The 15,504-nt window shown below is 39.9% G+C and overlaps 1 pseudogene; it reads left to right on the top strand.

Annotated features, from left to right (window-relative positions):
- Positions 1–3,230: 3,230 nt before the first annotated feature.
- The window catches only part of LOC119511155, a 55,255-nt pseudogene continuing 42,981 nt past the window's right edge, over positions 3,231–15,504 (top strand).

Raw genomic sequence — 15,504 nt, 5'->3', positions numbered from 1 at the left:
TGGTGAGGACTGTATAACTAAGGAAGGATAATGTGAGATATTGATTGATTATCATGGGCAGAACATATGCCATGTGAAATGAGGAACCCCCTATTTTATAAGTCGAGCCCTCAACATTGAGTCTTGCTCTTCTGAAACTTATGGTTGTAAAGGGGAGGCTAAGCCTACCTATAATTATGCCTATAAGCCACCTCTAGAGAACCTCTTTTGTTGCTCAAATGTGGACATTCTCTCTCTAAGCTCAACCCTGCAAATAAATTCATCACCCTCCTCCCAACATGGGTCAGGATTTCCCAGGTGATTGAGTCTCTCTGGCATATGGGACACTATTCTGGAAATGAGCCTGACCCTGACATCAAGGGCTTGCAAATGCCTTCTTGACCAAAATGGGGAAAAGAAAGGCAACAAATAAGGTTTCAGTGGCTAAGCAATTTCAAATACAGTTGAGAAGTTGTCCTGGAGGTTACTCCTATGCAAGCTTCAGCTAGTTATCCCAAATGGACACAATGTGGTAAGCCCAAATCAATAGTAGTCCCCCAAACCCTAAAGAATGCTCAGGTTCCTATCTGAGACTATAAAAATTTCACTCACTAAGTTTATTCTTCAGAAACTTGAATCATTCAGACAGCTCCTGTTCCAGCTAAGTCCCCAAATATAGAGGCAACAGTCTCTTCAAGAACATCAACAAGTTGTGTCTCCTTTTCCCATAATGTCAACACATATTTCAACATGAACAATTAGGGTGTTCACTACCTAGACATCCCTAAAGATTGGGGAACTGATTAAACTAGAGGAAAGGGTAGCAACAGACAAGAGGGAATTTAACAGAGGATTATGAATATTGAATATATAATTTTCATTTTCTTAGTTGCTAGGGTATTAGAATAGCTAGAAGGGAAAACTGAAGTGGTGTAACTATAACTCATAACAGTTTTGAAATTTGCTATATAGCTACTTGTTAAATTGTTATTTGAAAGTTATCACCTTTTTGTATATATGTAATACTTCACAATAAGGAAATATCTGAAACTATGGTACTGAAAACCCATAACATTCTTGGAAATTTCCTATATAACTACTTGTTAAATTGCACTTGGAAAGTAATCATTTCTATGTACACATGTTATATTCTGCAATAAAAATATACTTACTACTTATACAGTGAAGTGCTGAGGTTAAGAGTGTAGGCTTTAGAGTCTTACAGCCATGGGTTCAAAATCTGAGCAGCCACTTACTGGCAGGGGTCTTTTGGAAGTGTTTTAGAATTCACTGGACATTGTTTCTTGACAGTAAAGGGCACCAGCAAGCCCAGCTCAAAGGGACAACTAAGGCAGTTTGTAAAATGAAACATCTTACTTGGGACTTAGTATACAGCAACACAAAAAAGTAACTGATTTTAAAACAATGAAAATTTAGAATCATAGAATTTGTTGAATTTCTTTAAGATTTAATTTAATAGTACATGGTACTTTACTTGATATTCTTGACAGGTTACATTGCATCTATAATTTGTTAGTGTTTTATGGATAATCAGGAATATATTCACTGAGCATCCACTGAGTCCTAGAGAAAGGGCACATGACTGATTCCCAAAAATGTTTCACTGTAAGTAGGAGATTTGCTGCAGCAAAAGAAATGCTTAATGCAGACTTAAATTCTCTAACTTCCATACATTTCCAAACTTTGTCCCACTTGCTCCAGCCTCTGTAGACTTGGTCATGATTAACCCAACCCTATTAACACCTGTTTTGTCTTTCCACTCCTTAAAAGAGAAAACCGCAAGATTATCACTTTATAAAAATTAGAAAATATGGATAAACACAAAGGAGAACATTAATATGTCTTATTATTTTATCTATCACTCCAGAAGCAACCATGGTTGAGTAATGTGGCATCTATCATTTACCTCCAGCACTCCAGGAGGGCTCCTATCCTGGAAAGTGTCTTGCAGTGCCCTTTCTATTGTACAACATATCAGGGACGTCCTTCAGGCCTGTCAATAAGCATTCAACCCATCCGTCCCACAGTCATGGTTTACTTGGAAAATCTTCCACTGGCCCCATGGAGTGTTTTGAGATTTTCCTTGAGCTAATGAAATGTTTATCTTCCCACCCAATTCTTTGGAATAAATAAAGCCACAAAGTCAGAATTCTTTCTTTCCAGGTAGCCCTTGCCCACCCTATAGAAGTCAATGCAAAGTCTCCATCTCTCACCTTGAGAACTTCTTCCCTGCTTCCTGTGGCTAACAACCAGCCTTTGATTTGCTCCCCAACACTGCCAGTTCCACAAGAAGAGAGGCTAGTATTCATTACAAGGCTCACCATTCACGTATTCACTAGAAGTGTCTCAATCCAGGATTTGAGCAGTTTGGTAACTGCCCAACAATTATTTAACCCTGGTCATGGAGAACCGCCAAGAAACCCGCAGGATTCTCAAGCCTCACTCCCTTCCTCTCCACAGCACAGCTGTGCCCCAGACCCACGGTCACAGTGAGGTCGGGCCTGCAGGGGGTCAGGGCAAAGGTCAAAAGCTCTAAGGACAGCCCTGCAGTTCTTGATCAGGAAGTTGCCCCTACCTGGTGCCCTCCAATTCCTTGGACAGGGACCCCTGGGGTGGAAAAACAAGCATCCCCAGAAGGGCCTCTCCTCAGACCTGTCCCGCCCCATCCTTGGGGTCTGGGTTTACGAGGTGTTACCCCCCCCCCTCCCAACCAGGTCCTGGAAGCCAGAGGTGGGGGCGGGGGCAGAGAGCAGTGGGTGCCAGGGGCTAAGGTCAGAGGATTACCTACCCCAGGCCCCTCTGCAACCAGCGTCTCCAGAGCCAGCCTCAGCTCCCAGAGTAACTTGGGGCCAAGGGAGTGGGGGTTGTCAAAGGCTCATCACTTCCTCCACCCACCCGCTGCTGGGATGGGGGTTCCTATGCTCACCCCCTCCTTACCGCTGGCTAGGATGTGGGCGCTTCTGCTCACTGAGGGCGCTAAGACCGTAGCTTCCACCCACAGGGTCCTGATCTCGGAGGACTCAGGGGTTCGCAGGGTGGGGACGCAGAAAGAGCACAGCGTCCAGGGGCTCCGGTAGGAAGCGGCTGTCCCCTTCCAGACCGAAACCCAACTCCACTAGCTCGGCAAACTGCCAAGCCCGCCCCTCGCGCCCCCGCCCCTCCCAGCACCGGAAGTCCTGGGACCCGAGCCGAGGGGCGGGGCCGGCCCTCTCCCGCGGGCTTGGAGCGCAGGCGCGGCCCACACTGTACGGCCTGCGACCCCGCGGCCCCGCCCCTGGCACCACCTTGGCACCCAGGCCTCCACCGACGGCAGGCAAAGGCCCCTAGGCTGCGGAAAGGGCGGCGGGGAGTAGCCAGGCCCTGGAGATCCTGGTGATTCCGCACACTGGGGGCTATGTGTGCGTGTGGGGTGGTGGTGGCTGTCGCGGCATCCAGAAGTAGGAGCGCCCAGGCCGGGTGCAGCAGGAAGTGCACGGGTCTGCTGAGGGGCGGGCGAGCCCCTACAGGTATTAGTGCCGGGCGAGTGGGGGTCGTCTCCCCGCACACGCCCAGCAAGTTTCCTCTACTCTATCAATGCCATATATACTCAAGTCAAAACCCAGGCAACCCCAGATGAATCCATTTCTGATCTTAAATTCTGGGTTGGTGGTGAGACTGCCCACCTGCAGTGTAGGCCTGGCCTCCAGCTTTGTCTCATCATCCCCCTCTAGCTGCTCCCAAATGTCTGGTGGGGAGGAGTCTGTGCTGAAGGAAGCAGGGTCCTGAGGAGCCCTCCCTGCAGTGGAAGGCCCTGGAAGCTTTGCTACTTTGAAGAGGGGACCTGGGGTCTTTGGCCCCTTATCTGAAGTCCAGAGCCTCCTGAAGTCAGTGAGATACTGTTACTAGATGAAGGCAGTGGATTCTTTTACCCTATGTGCTCAAATGACCAATTTCTTAGACATTGGAGTTTCAAAGAGAGAAAGACTTTTATTGCTAGGCAGAAAGCAGGAGAACAGATGGCCTGTTGGTCCAAAATCTTTATTCCCAAACTGCAGTAATTCTGATAGTTTTAAAGCATCAGAAGATGTGAAGGTTTTGGATAATGAGTATAGGGGCCCCCAGATTATGTAATTAGATGTGATCTAATCATTGAGCTTGCACAGAATTGATTACTGCTTGGTCACAGAACATATGTTAAGAAAATGGCAGGCTTAATATGATGATGGGTGTGATTTTTAGTATTATAATGAGGTGTAGGTGACTTGTAGGTTAAAGTCTAAGCTACTGTGCATGTCAGGTGGGTCCATTTTGGTTAGATCCAGCTTCTGTTACCAAGATAACTTTGGACTTGTGGTGGGTTAGTTCTTGCTGACCCAAGACCCTTCATTAATAAACACTAGGGGCTGTCTTTTGTGGTCATAAGACTTTGGAGTAAAAAAAAAAACAAAACTATAAATGGGTTCAAATGAAAGTCACAAGGTTTTTACAATCATAAGGGCACAAGATAAAGACTATACAATCATTATCAGAGATCAAGGCAGTTGGATTACAATTCAGGTTTCAGGTATTTCCTTCTATCTACTCTAATATACCAGAAAGTAAAAAGCAATATCTATGTAATGATTCAGTAATCATCATCAGTCCTTAAATCTTAACTTCTTGGTTACAATGTGTGGACCATGGTGGCTGCTAAAAGCCCTGAGTCAGTGTCTAGGAACTGTTGGGCCAGTAAAGTCTGGGAAGTGGGGGATCCGGAGACTAGTGAGTCTCCCTCATGGGGGTGAGATGGAGAGGGAAGGGGGAGCAGCAGCAGGACCTGGAAAGAACCAGCCTGAGAATTTCAAGGGCAGTGTGCAGGGGCAGCCAGGATGGAGAGAATGAGAAAGAGCAGACCACTTGTGGCAGCAGAAAAGACAGGGCCTGCCACCTGGCCTCTTTGGAAACTAGGTTCTTGCTGCCATTTGAAATTCAGTTTGGCATTATCAATGAAAACTGTTGATGTCCATATTAATTTTGTTAATTCTCCAATTTAATTTCAGTTCTGCAGGTCTTCTGTGGAAATAGTTCAGCTGTGAACAGAGGTGCTGTGTTTGAAAAGGCAGGGATCAGGATGCCACCTAGTGGGGTGGGGGGACCTGCTTCAACCACCTGTAGTCCTCCACTGATGGAACACATGGTGAGACTGTGTTTATGGGCAAAGACTCATGTGCCATTGTCAGGCAGACTGAGGGTGACACAGGCAATGGCCTGTCTCTGAGGTTAAAATGGGTGTATATGCACATAGATTTGTATAAACTGAGAAATAAATCAGAAATCCTGAGAATCCAACCAACCAGGGCTTAGCTCTGAAGGAGCCAAGTAGAGGATCCATGGGGGAGAACACATGATTCCCCAGGTGGCAGAGTAGCCTTCTGGGTTTAGGTGAGTTCTGTGCTCAGGCATGGAGGCCAGTCTGCTGTGGTTACCACCTAGCAAGCTTTGGATGTTTCCATGACTCTCTGAGCTGGGTGTCCTCACCTGCCAAGTGGGGAAGCTCTAGGAGTCACCTCACATGCTCCTGTGAAGGAATCTGGATTAAAGCTCCCATGCAGGAACTGTCCCTGCCAGGATCCACAAGCCACATTGCTAACTGGGGCTTTCCTTTCTTGGCCTATCTATTTCATTGGTTGGACCAGGGCAGCTTTTGCTTCTTCATGTTTTCCAGTATTTGTCAAGTAAAATTTCCTTTCTTTTTCCAAAATCAAAATGCTTATATGCATATGGTGACAGTAGTCTTGCAGCTTTAGTTGTTCCTTTGCTGAAATGGAAATGACATCTGCCAACCCTAGCCAGGGTTCTTCCTAAGTACATGGAAAGGCATGTGACTTCTGTGGCAGATGCCAGGAAAATCTTGGGGAGGCAGACAGCAGCCCCCATTGAGCTGAGAGCCCAGAAGAGGAGCCAGAGAGAAATCCAATTGCAAACTGTAGGATGAGGGTGGAGGATGTGAAGTGCAAAGAGTGTCCAGGTGGAGCTGTGTGGTTGGGATGCCTGTGTCAGCATGGCCAACAGGGGCAGAGGAGAGGTTCAGAGACAAAGGTGAGCTGTGGAAGGTGGCCCAGGTCACCTGTGTGGTGCTCAGAGTTCCTAGAGGACTGCATTCTTTAAAGGATTGGGAGGAAATTCTCCAGGGCATCTGGCACCCCTTACCCCTACCTTTTCTCAGGTGGATTCCTGTGACTCAGATGCAACATGTGGAAATAATCTGAGGATGGGGAGGCTGTGGCTGGTGCCATGTGCATGGTGTGGTGATCTGGCTGGTGATGCTGAGACTGTTCCCCAAGTTAGCAGCATGGGACCCTGGCCTGAGATATATTGCAGAGCTACTTGGCACTGCTGTGGGAGAGCAGAGGTGCCAGCCCACCAGCCCTAGAACTTGTGGCACTTGTAGGAAGGTTGTGCTGGGACCTGCAGGATGACCTGGTCAAGGTGGAGCCCTTGGTGGAGGCTCTGCTGGAGAGCTGAACCTGCTTGCACCTGGTGGACAGTGTGGACATTTTGCCAGTGCTTGCTAGCTCCTAGAGGTGGGCCTGGGCTGGATGGGGAGGGTGGAGGGAAGCAGGGCTGCCCTGAGTGCAGGCCAAAGGTTCAACAATGTGTCTAGGTAGCTCATCCCAGGTCCCTAGGCCCTGTCTTCACTTGGCAGCAAACTTGATCTGTGCTGGTGTGATGCTATTGACGGTCTCTATTTGCCCACTTATCTGATGATTTGTGACATAAATAAGTGTGGGATTGACTAAGGGATGCTAGCCCAGGTTATGCTGGAATAGTGCAGATTTATGGTGTATGCCTTGTATACCTTCCTCAAATCTTTTTTAAAACACTTTTTATTGTGAAATATATATACAAGAAAAGTGATAAATTTCAAAATGTCATTTAACTGGTAGTTAGCAAATTTCAAAGTATAGTATGGTTTACAGTTCCACAATTTCAGGTATTTCCTTCTGGCTGTTCTAATACACTAGAAACTAAAAAAAGAAATACCTGTATAATGATTCAGTAGTCATTTAGTAAGCCCATCTCCCTTCACATCAACACCAGCAGACTAGAGTAAAAGCTGCTTTGGCTGTGAGAACAGCAGAAGGGAGAGGAAAAATAGGCTACTACTGAGAACCCAGGCATTATGTGTTCTGTGCAGATTAGCACTGTGAATATGAGGAGGCTGGTGAGCTAGTATGGTGGACAGACTGCCAGAGGTTGGAATGATTCCCTCCTGATGCTTTTCATGACCTTTTTATTCCCTCCACTAGTGTGTAGGTGGGACCTGTGACTTACTTGTAGCCCATAGAATATGGCAAAGGTGAAGTAATTTTGCAGATGAAATTAAGGTCCCAGATCAGTAACTTTGCTTTACTCAAAAGTGGGATTGCACTGGGTTAACCAGAGTTAATCAGGTAAAAGCCCTTCAGAGAGGGACTGGTACCTTCCTGGAGGCAGAAACAATTGAAATCCTCTTGCCAGGAGGGTACCTTCATTCTAAACGCAAAATAATTTTTTACAGGTCAGTAATCAGCATACTCTGAATGATAAGCAGGCATACAAAGAAAGATATGCATTTTAAAAGATTTTGATATCCTTATTTGAAAATTGATTCTCAAAATTTTGAAATTTTTAAATGTTTTAACCAGGAAGCATCCTCTTACTTATAATTTAGTTGTGAAATATTGAATTTTATTGAGGAAAATATTAAGATGACACAAAGTATATTCTTATCCATTTAATAATGTTTATTTGAGGTACTTTTAAAAGCATCCTTGAAGCGCTTATTAGAAACATTGCTTAGAAACATTCATAAATTAAATGTACTTGAGAACATACAAAAATAACATGCTTTCTATCAAAGAAAAGAGAAATTAAAAATATGCAAATCAATCATGTGTAAAAGGGATTTTGAAAAGATATCTCTTGAGGATCATGGTGGATGACAGCCATAATTTCCTGCTTTGCTCTCATTTCTTTGCTGGGAATGGGGCCCTACACCTTGGCTTAGTCCCTGGAATGCTGATGACCACTTAACAATTCTACTGTCCAACTTGAGAAGGCCTAGGCCCTGGACAACTCTTGAAGGCTTTAACCCTGATCTCCCTACTCTCTACTCTGAAATGACCCTTTGAAGCATTGGATGCAAAGACTGATGTTGCTATGATTTAGTGAGCTGAGAAAACATATTTCATCAATTTTCCAGAATGCACCATATTTTAATTAGTACTCAAAATATCAACAAACCATACTGTTGGAAGGAAAACCACTTTAAAAATATTCCTGAGATGAAAAAAAGTTAATTAGCCATGCAAATTAAAACTGTTTTAAGCACCTTTCTTGTTTAAGCAGAAAGGACTTGGATTTATAATATCATGTTATTCCAAAATATTTACAGAGAATTTGAATCTTTGTTGAAATATTAAGAAAAAATTAACTTTGTTCCAAAGCATTCTTTTCTAACATTCCTTGTTTGCTACAATATGATATAATTAAATTTTGAACTCCAAATTTTAGGGCTGCAATCCTGAACATGCCCCAAACATTTGGATTTATTATAGCTATTCTATTCCATATGAGCATCTAGCATATACACTATAATGGAAGTAAACATCATACAGTGAAGTGATGACTATGGAGTAAAAGAAAGATACTTATCTTTATTTTTTATCATTTCATATATGCTTAGGTTTCACCTTCCTGGGGATTTATCAATTCAGAAATATATCTGGATTGTTTAATATATATAAAAATATATAGTTTATATATATAAATGTATATATACAAGTATATAGTTTAGTATTTATAAATATACAGATTACACACATATATACACATTCATACACACATATAGAAAATCTAACTTAATCTTGAATATGCAAACAATTTCATAGTATAATTTTATTAAATCCAAACAGGCCAGTTCAAAATATGTGAAATTTTTTGAGTTCATGCAAATATCATAAACTCCCCCCCAGGAGGAGATAAGTATCTTCATATATGTTTGGATGAGGTTTCCAAGGATGTGCATTTACATAACTCTGAGAATATCAAGGTTTTCTACTCAATTAGAATATTTTGTCTTATCTTTTTGGTATTCAATCAAAAGTTACTCATTGTAGAATAATAAAATAGAAAAAAAGAACAGTTAACCAGAAAGAAGCAGCAGCATTAACCTTTTGACTCACCAGAGGTTTTGCTTACAAATTGCCTGTTTTCTTGTACATCTAACATTCATTTAGTTTATTGGTCTCACATTCATTGTACATTTTTAATCTCTTCTGAATCTGAGGTTGTGCATCATTCATAATATACTACATATGTGTTTATTTCTTCTCTTTGTCTCTTGATGTACATTGAAGTACAGGAGTACATTGGTTATTTAAAGAAATTAAATGGAGCTACATCTTTGTTCTATTTAAATAATCTTATTTTACATAGATTTTTCAATTATATATGATTTCTAAACAATATCCTAATATCATGATCTCATTATTTCTTTGCTATTGTTTTCTCAGGTTTTTTCTTGTTATTTTACTATCTTTTCCTCCACATGTGCTGCAACTCTCACTTAATGCAGTTCTTTCAATATTATATCTTCAATTCAATATTTAAATATTTTTCCATGTGTGCATGAACTGTGATTTTCCCTCTTATTTTTATAATTTTTGATCTTTAAGTTAGATTTTGGGAAATACGGTACTGATTTTGTAGTTTCTAAATGTCATAAATATTATCAGTATTGATTTTTAATTTTCTTTTATTTGTCCATTTAACAGATAAATGTAAACTAGAGTATTTATAGAATTTAACAGTTTTGTGAAACCCCAAATACTAAAGCATCACCAGTTTTGTTTTTATAGATGTAAAGCCCAGGTTCCTCCCAAACTCCAGCCATTTTCCCAGAGTTTATGAAAATTTAGCCTCAGAGTAAAGCAGGCAAGTGTACTTATTAAAGTAGAGAAAACTAGAGACAGAGAGAGAGAGAGAGAGATTGGGAGGAAGAGACAGGAAGTGACTTATTGTCACTAGTCTCTATTTGGGTTGATGGAAAGGTTTAGTAATGGATGGTGGTTGTGATGGCACAACATTGTGAATACAATCAACAGCAATGAATGTTATAGTTGAATGTGGTTAAAAGGGGGATGTTTAGGTTTATATGTTACTGGAACAAAAATTTAAAAATAGAAAGAGGACAATACAACACAGTGAACCATAATGTAAATGATAAACAATAGTTAATAGTATAATTATAAAATGTTCTTTCATGAATTGTAATAGATATACCTCATTAATATATAATTTAAATAATAGGGTGGTATGTGGGAGCAACTGTACTTTCTGCATGAGCTTTTCTGTAAACCTACTACTCTAATACAACAAATGAAAAAAGTAATAGGATTCAGATAAAAAAGGGGGAAAAAGATTTAAGGGGATGATTTACAGAATAAATAGGAGAAAATAATTATTGTGTATCCACAGCTAAGTGGTCCTATTTTGTGGTTTAGCTTATGTTCCTTGGATTCTTTTTATATTCCAGTCACTGTACTGTGTTTACATAGAAAATATAATTTAATCTTTATAATAATCTTATTAGATAGATGAGGAAACTGATGTAAAAGGAGTTTCATAAATTTGCCTAAAGGTAAGGAAGAATCCAATGCAATCATATGCCAACCAGGATTGGCTGAAGATGGGAGAATAGGCACAGGTTGTGGATTCAATGTTTCAATATTTGGGGAATAACTGGAAATAGGAGAAAAAATATAAGGATGTAATATCTCACACTTTCTTCTGTGTTTTAGGCTCAGCTAGCTTTGACTGTTGTTATTCTCATAAATATGATACTGATGTGCATAAAACTACATAATAAGGATACTGGACTCTAGAAAATATATGTCTACAACTTTGGAACTTCTGACATGTAAAGGAATTTCTAGTGGGAGAAGAAGCTCAGGTAAAAATTTGATACTGGGATATTATTGCATCTAAAATCTCACTAATTCCTTATCACTGTTTTAGAAAGCATCTTATGATTAAATTTCAGACATTTCTTCAGAAGTATTTCATTGCCTATTTTATTCATGGCACAGTGCTCTTCTTTATACCTTATACTCTGAGAACAATTTCTCACTGAACAAGGGTCCCTAAAGTCCTTAATCCATTGAAGGAGTTGAGTTCATATAAAAATGCAACCATACAGAGTAATAAATGCTTTGTTAATTTGCCAGGTTGCTATAATAAATACCACAGACTGGTTGGCTTCACCAACAATTTATTGTTGGCAGTTTGGGAGGCTAGCAGTCTAAAAGCAAGGTATTGGCAGGCCCTGCCTTCTCTGATGTCTGTAAAGTCCTGGTGGTGACTCACAGACATAATAACCCCAAACCATGTCACATTCACATGGCAATCTGTCACTCCCTCTGTCTCTAGCTCTGGCTTCTAATTCTCCTGTTCAGTCATCTGTGTCTCTGTCTAGTGTCAGGGGTTCATTTCTTTACACCTCATACCTATAATCTCCATTAGAAAAGGACTGAGCCTAATCAGGTCCTGATTTAATAGGTTTGGGCTTCATCAAGTTACCTCCTACTCAATTAAGTGTTATAGGGACAGGCAATAGTTTAAAAGTAAAGAGGACTTAAGAAAAGAATTCATCTTTAACACAGCTTTACTAAAAGAGCACTTAAGCTAAAAGAAACAAGTTTACAATGTAAAAATTAATTGATACATTACCAAGAGAGGGAGCCCCCACTCCTCCAGACACAGCTGGTTTTGAGACTAAAAGAGCTCCTTTTTGTTTGAGTTACAATTTATAGCATCTTGATTTAGAGTAACTTTAAGTTATATTTTTATGTTAAATGATGCTTCATGAACATGAATATCTCATTTGAAGCATCTTCATCCATGAGTGTCAAGATCAAAGGAGGTTATCCACATTATCAGAGACTTAGCCTTGAATGCCTATAAAACTCTACTGCTAATATTTTTACTAATTAAGCTGTGATTTCTATAAGAGCAATATAATATACCTTTACTTGCATAAAGACTAAAAATTGTAGAAGAGATTACTGTTACTTGTTTCTAACTTATTAATATAGGTTTTTCATTTCATTCTATGATTATTTAGCCATTTCATCATCCTGATAAACATATATTTGATTAGGACTGTACTTAACCTTACTACATTATTTATGACTTATTTATGGTTAAAGTAACAGCTGCAGCTCCATCCTGTTTTCACAGAGGACTGGTTGATTATGTGTTATCTATATGTAAGGAGGTTGAGAGGGCCTTTCTGCTTTCTTGAAAATATTCACAGGTTTTTTAACTGTTTAGCTTCTCCTTCAAGTTCTAATATGGGATTTGAAGGATATGAATCATCTGTCCCAGTTTATGTGGGGAGGCCTTTCCACTTTTTGTCATTTGGAAATTGTACTTGAGTGTTTTAGGTAACAGTTCTTTTAAATATGCTTCTATATCAGCATAATAACTGGTTCTTTTTTTGGTATACAAAAGTTACCCAAAACAACAGTTTGCTCTTTAGGCATATGTTTCTTTAACATTTTTTCAAAGCATGTTACTGTATCATTGATAGCAAAAATTGAGGCTTGTTATGGATGTATATTACAGTCTATAGCATATAACATAACTACATAACTGCTATTCTTTAAAGGAATAAATTCTAAGTAAGAAGAAGAAATTGCTTTTCCAGTTACTGGATGTTTACTTCCAGTTTTATTGCCACAAGTTTGATGTAGATTAAGTTCTTCACAAATAAGCTAATCTCTTTGTTCACATCTTTTAGGCTCTAAAGAATAAAACTCAGGATATTATTGACTCATATGTGTATAAGGTTGATGTATCTTTGTTAAAGTAAGCTGAGTTCCTGTTTTTACTAAATGCCCAATGTTTAATACTTGCCAGTTAGTATAGAACACTTTGTTAGGTAGAATTATTTGATGATAAATCCCTATTTCCCAGATACTTTTAATTGGAGATGTATAAGTTTTCTTTATATTATGTATATTGCTGCATGACATTCACTTAACTATTTGCATGCCATGATGAGGAATTCTAAGACCTTCATTAATCCATGTTCCATTTAATATTCTTCAGTCAATTCTCCCTTCTGTGGAGGGTATTCTGAAATTTTGTATATAAAATAGTATCAACGTGGCTGTAGTTAATTCATCTATATGCTGAGTGTCCTTCATGTTGGCTTCCAAGAGAGTCACCACATGGTCATTTAATATATGTAATCCATCAGCAAACAGATACTCATTTAAGTCAGAAAGTTTAGATACTGTTGCTGTTGAATTAGCCATCATAAGGCTTACTTTCTCATGTCTTTGAGTGTTGGGCTTTTTCATCCTCATTTTAAGGGACAAGGATTTATTTCCTTTTGTTTACTCTTAATTTATATATTAGACATATTGACTTCACTATCTAACCCCCATCTCTTATCTTCATTGGAAGTTCTTTAATATTAATACTATTGCTGAGTTATAAAATTTCATTTAATTAACTACACACTCTCCACATGATGTTTTTTAAAAGCTTTTGCTATGCATTTCTGATATAGTGATTTTACCTTATATTTAGGCCCTGCAGTTTTCCTTTCCTGTTTACATATTGGTGCAGGGAACTTTTTAGAGTATGCTAATTGTCTGCAATCACTTTTAATTTCAGAGACAGTCTATTTTGCATAATAAAGGCAGAATTCACCTGGAGAAGACTGTGATTCAAATTGACATTTAACTTCTTCTTGTATATTGTTTGGGTCAGGGAATTGTCTCCAAAACTGACATGTATAAGGATGAATATTCTTAGTTTTAATAAAGTTAACACATTCAGGTAATATGCTCTTACATTCTTTTGAAAATATCCACAATTCCTTTCCATAAGGAATAAGTAGTATATGTGGTATTTAGGAAGTGTCAGAAATAAAGCAGTACCTGTAAGGGAATACATGCTCACTCGGTTCTGGAGGAGAAAAGAATTTATTTATAATCTTGCAAGACAGAGCACACAGCCAGAAATGTGGTGGGCTGGCACATGGGAAAAAGAACTTGGTGATCTTTTAATCTCCTTTTCCTAATGTGTGGCTCCCTCCCCTGTTTCCCCATTGGCTGGGTACTACAGAGGTTACAGCCTATCTGAGGGAGCAAACTAGCCCATCTTTGAGATTTCAATTTGCACAGCCTATCCAAGAGAGCTAACTAGCCCATCTTTGAGATTTTGAATTGTACAGCCTATCCAAGGAAGTTCATTCAGTTTAAATTTCCTGCTGGGAGTTCCTGCCTCTGATTATACCCCATATTGCCTTTACATTCCATTAACCCTGGTTATTTTCCATATAAGGAGCTGGTGCAGAGTCTAGGCTTACATCATGGCTCTCTCTCTCCCTTCCCTTTACCACAAGGCCTGTTTAAGCTGGTTCTGCAATTTCCCCTATTCCATGCTGCCTTTATGTGAAAAATGAAACTTAACCCTTTCTTACAGATTCCCTCCTCTTTCTTTTTTTTTTAAACCTTTTTAGTTGTCACATTTCAGTTTCTCAAATTTGCTAAGAGCTTTTTCACCTTCCTCATCATAGGACTCTTTCTTCTTAAGGGAGGTACAGATTGTTCTGCTGATATTCTTGATTAGAGTGTTTTTGTAGGTCTCTGAACTAGCCTCTGGGCATGCAGGATGATGTAGCACCCAGGTGCTGCAAGTATTCCAGTTGAAATGATAAGGAAAGTTAAAATAGATGTTGCAATTCCTTTCCATTTCCTGAACCAATTTTTCAACCATTCTGTGAGTGGGTTGTTAATGCCAGAATTTTTTGCTAGTTCTTGAAATAAGGCTGTTAAGCCTTGTAGAGCTTTGGTGATAGTTCCATAAGGTTCTGTATTATTGGGGATGAATGTGCAACAACTTCCCCCAACCATAGCACAGATACCTCCTTTTTCAGCTAGCATCATGTCTAGGACCATTCTATTTTCCCATGCCATTTGGCTAGTGGCATCTGACTGTTCTGCTATTCCCTTAATGACATCCCTGGTATAGTTGATAAATCTTAGCTGATGATCCACATTTTTATTGATGGTGACCCACCAGAATAAGAACACTTCACATCCTGCAGCTACTTGATTTTTAGCTTTAAACTCATTAGGAACTTCCCAGGGAACCCCTATACTATCTACATAAATTCTTCTGTTGAAGGAACCAGGTACATGTACATTTCTCTTTTCTCCTTTGCCTTGGGTTGGTAACTTTTCTTTACTTTCATATGCCAGGGTGAATGAGATAGCCAACTGAACCAGAGCACAGGTTCCTCCCCACTTTTCAGGTAGTGTTGGCTGGAGGACACCCCTCCCACAGTACCACCAGAGGTTTGCTCGGGGTATAGTTAGGCTGGAGAAGTTGCCACTACTATCCTTGCTCACATTCCACACTTGTGTACACAAAGCCAGGTACCAAGATCCAGGAGCCCTTCTTCCCATCTGGAGAGACAGGCAGAGT

Source organism: Choloepus didactylus, chromosome 16, assembly GCF_015220235.1.
Source record: "Choloepus didactylus isolate mChoDid1 chromosome 16, mChoDid1.pri, whole genome shotgun sequence".
NCBI lineage: Eukaryota > Metazoa > Chordata > Mammalia > Pilosa > Megalonychidae > Choloepus > Choloepus didactylus.
The sequence above is the reverse complement of the archived record's forward strand: the minus strand, read 5'-3'. Positions and strand labels throughout refer to the sequence as shown.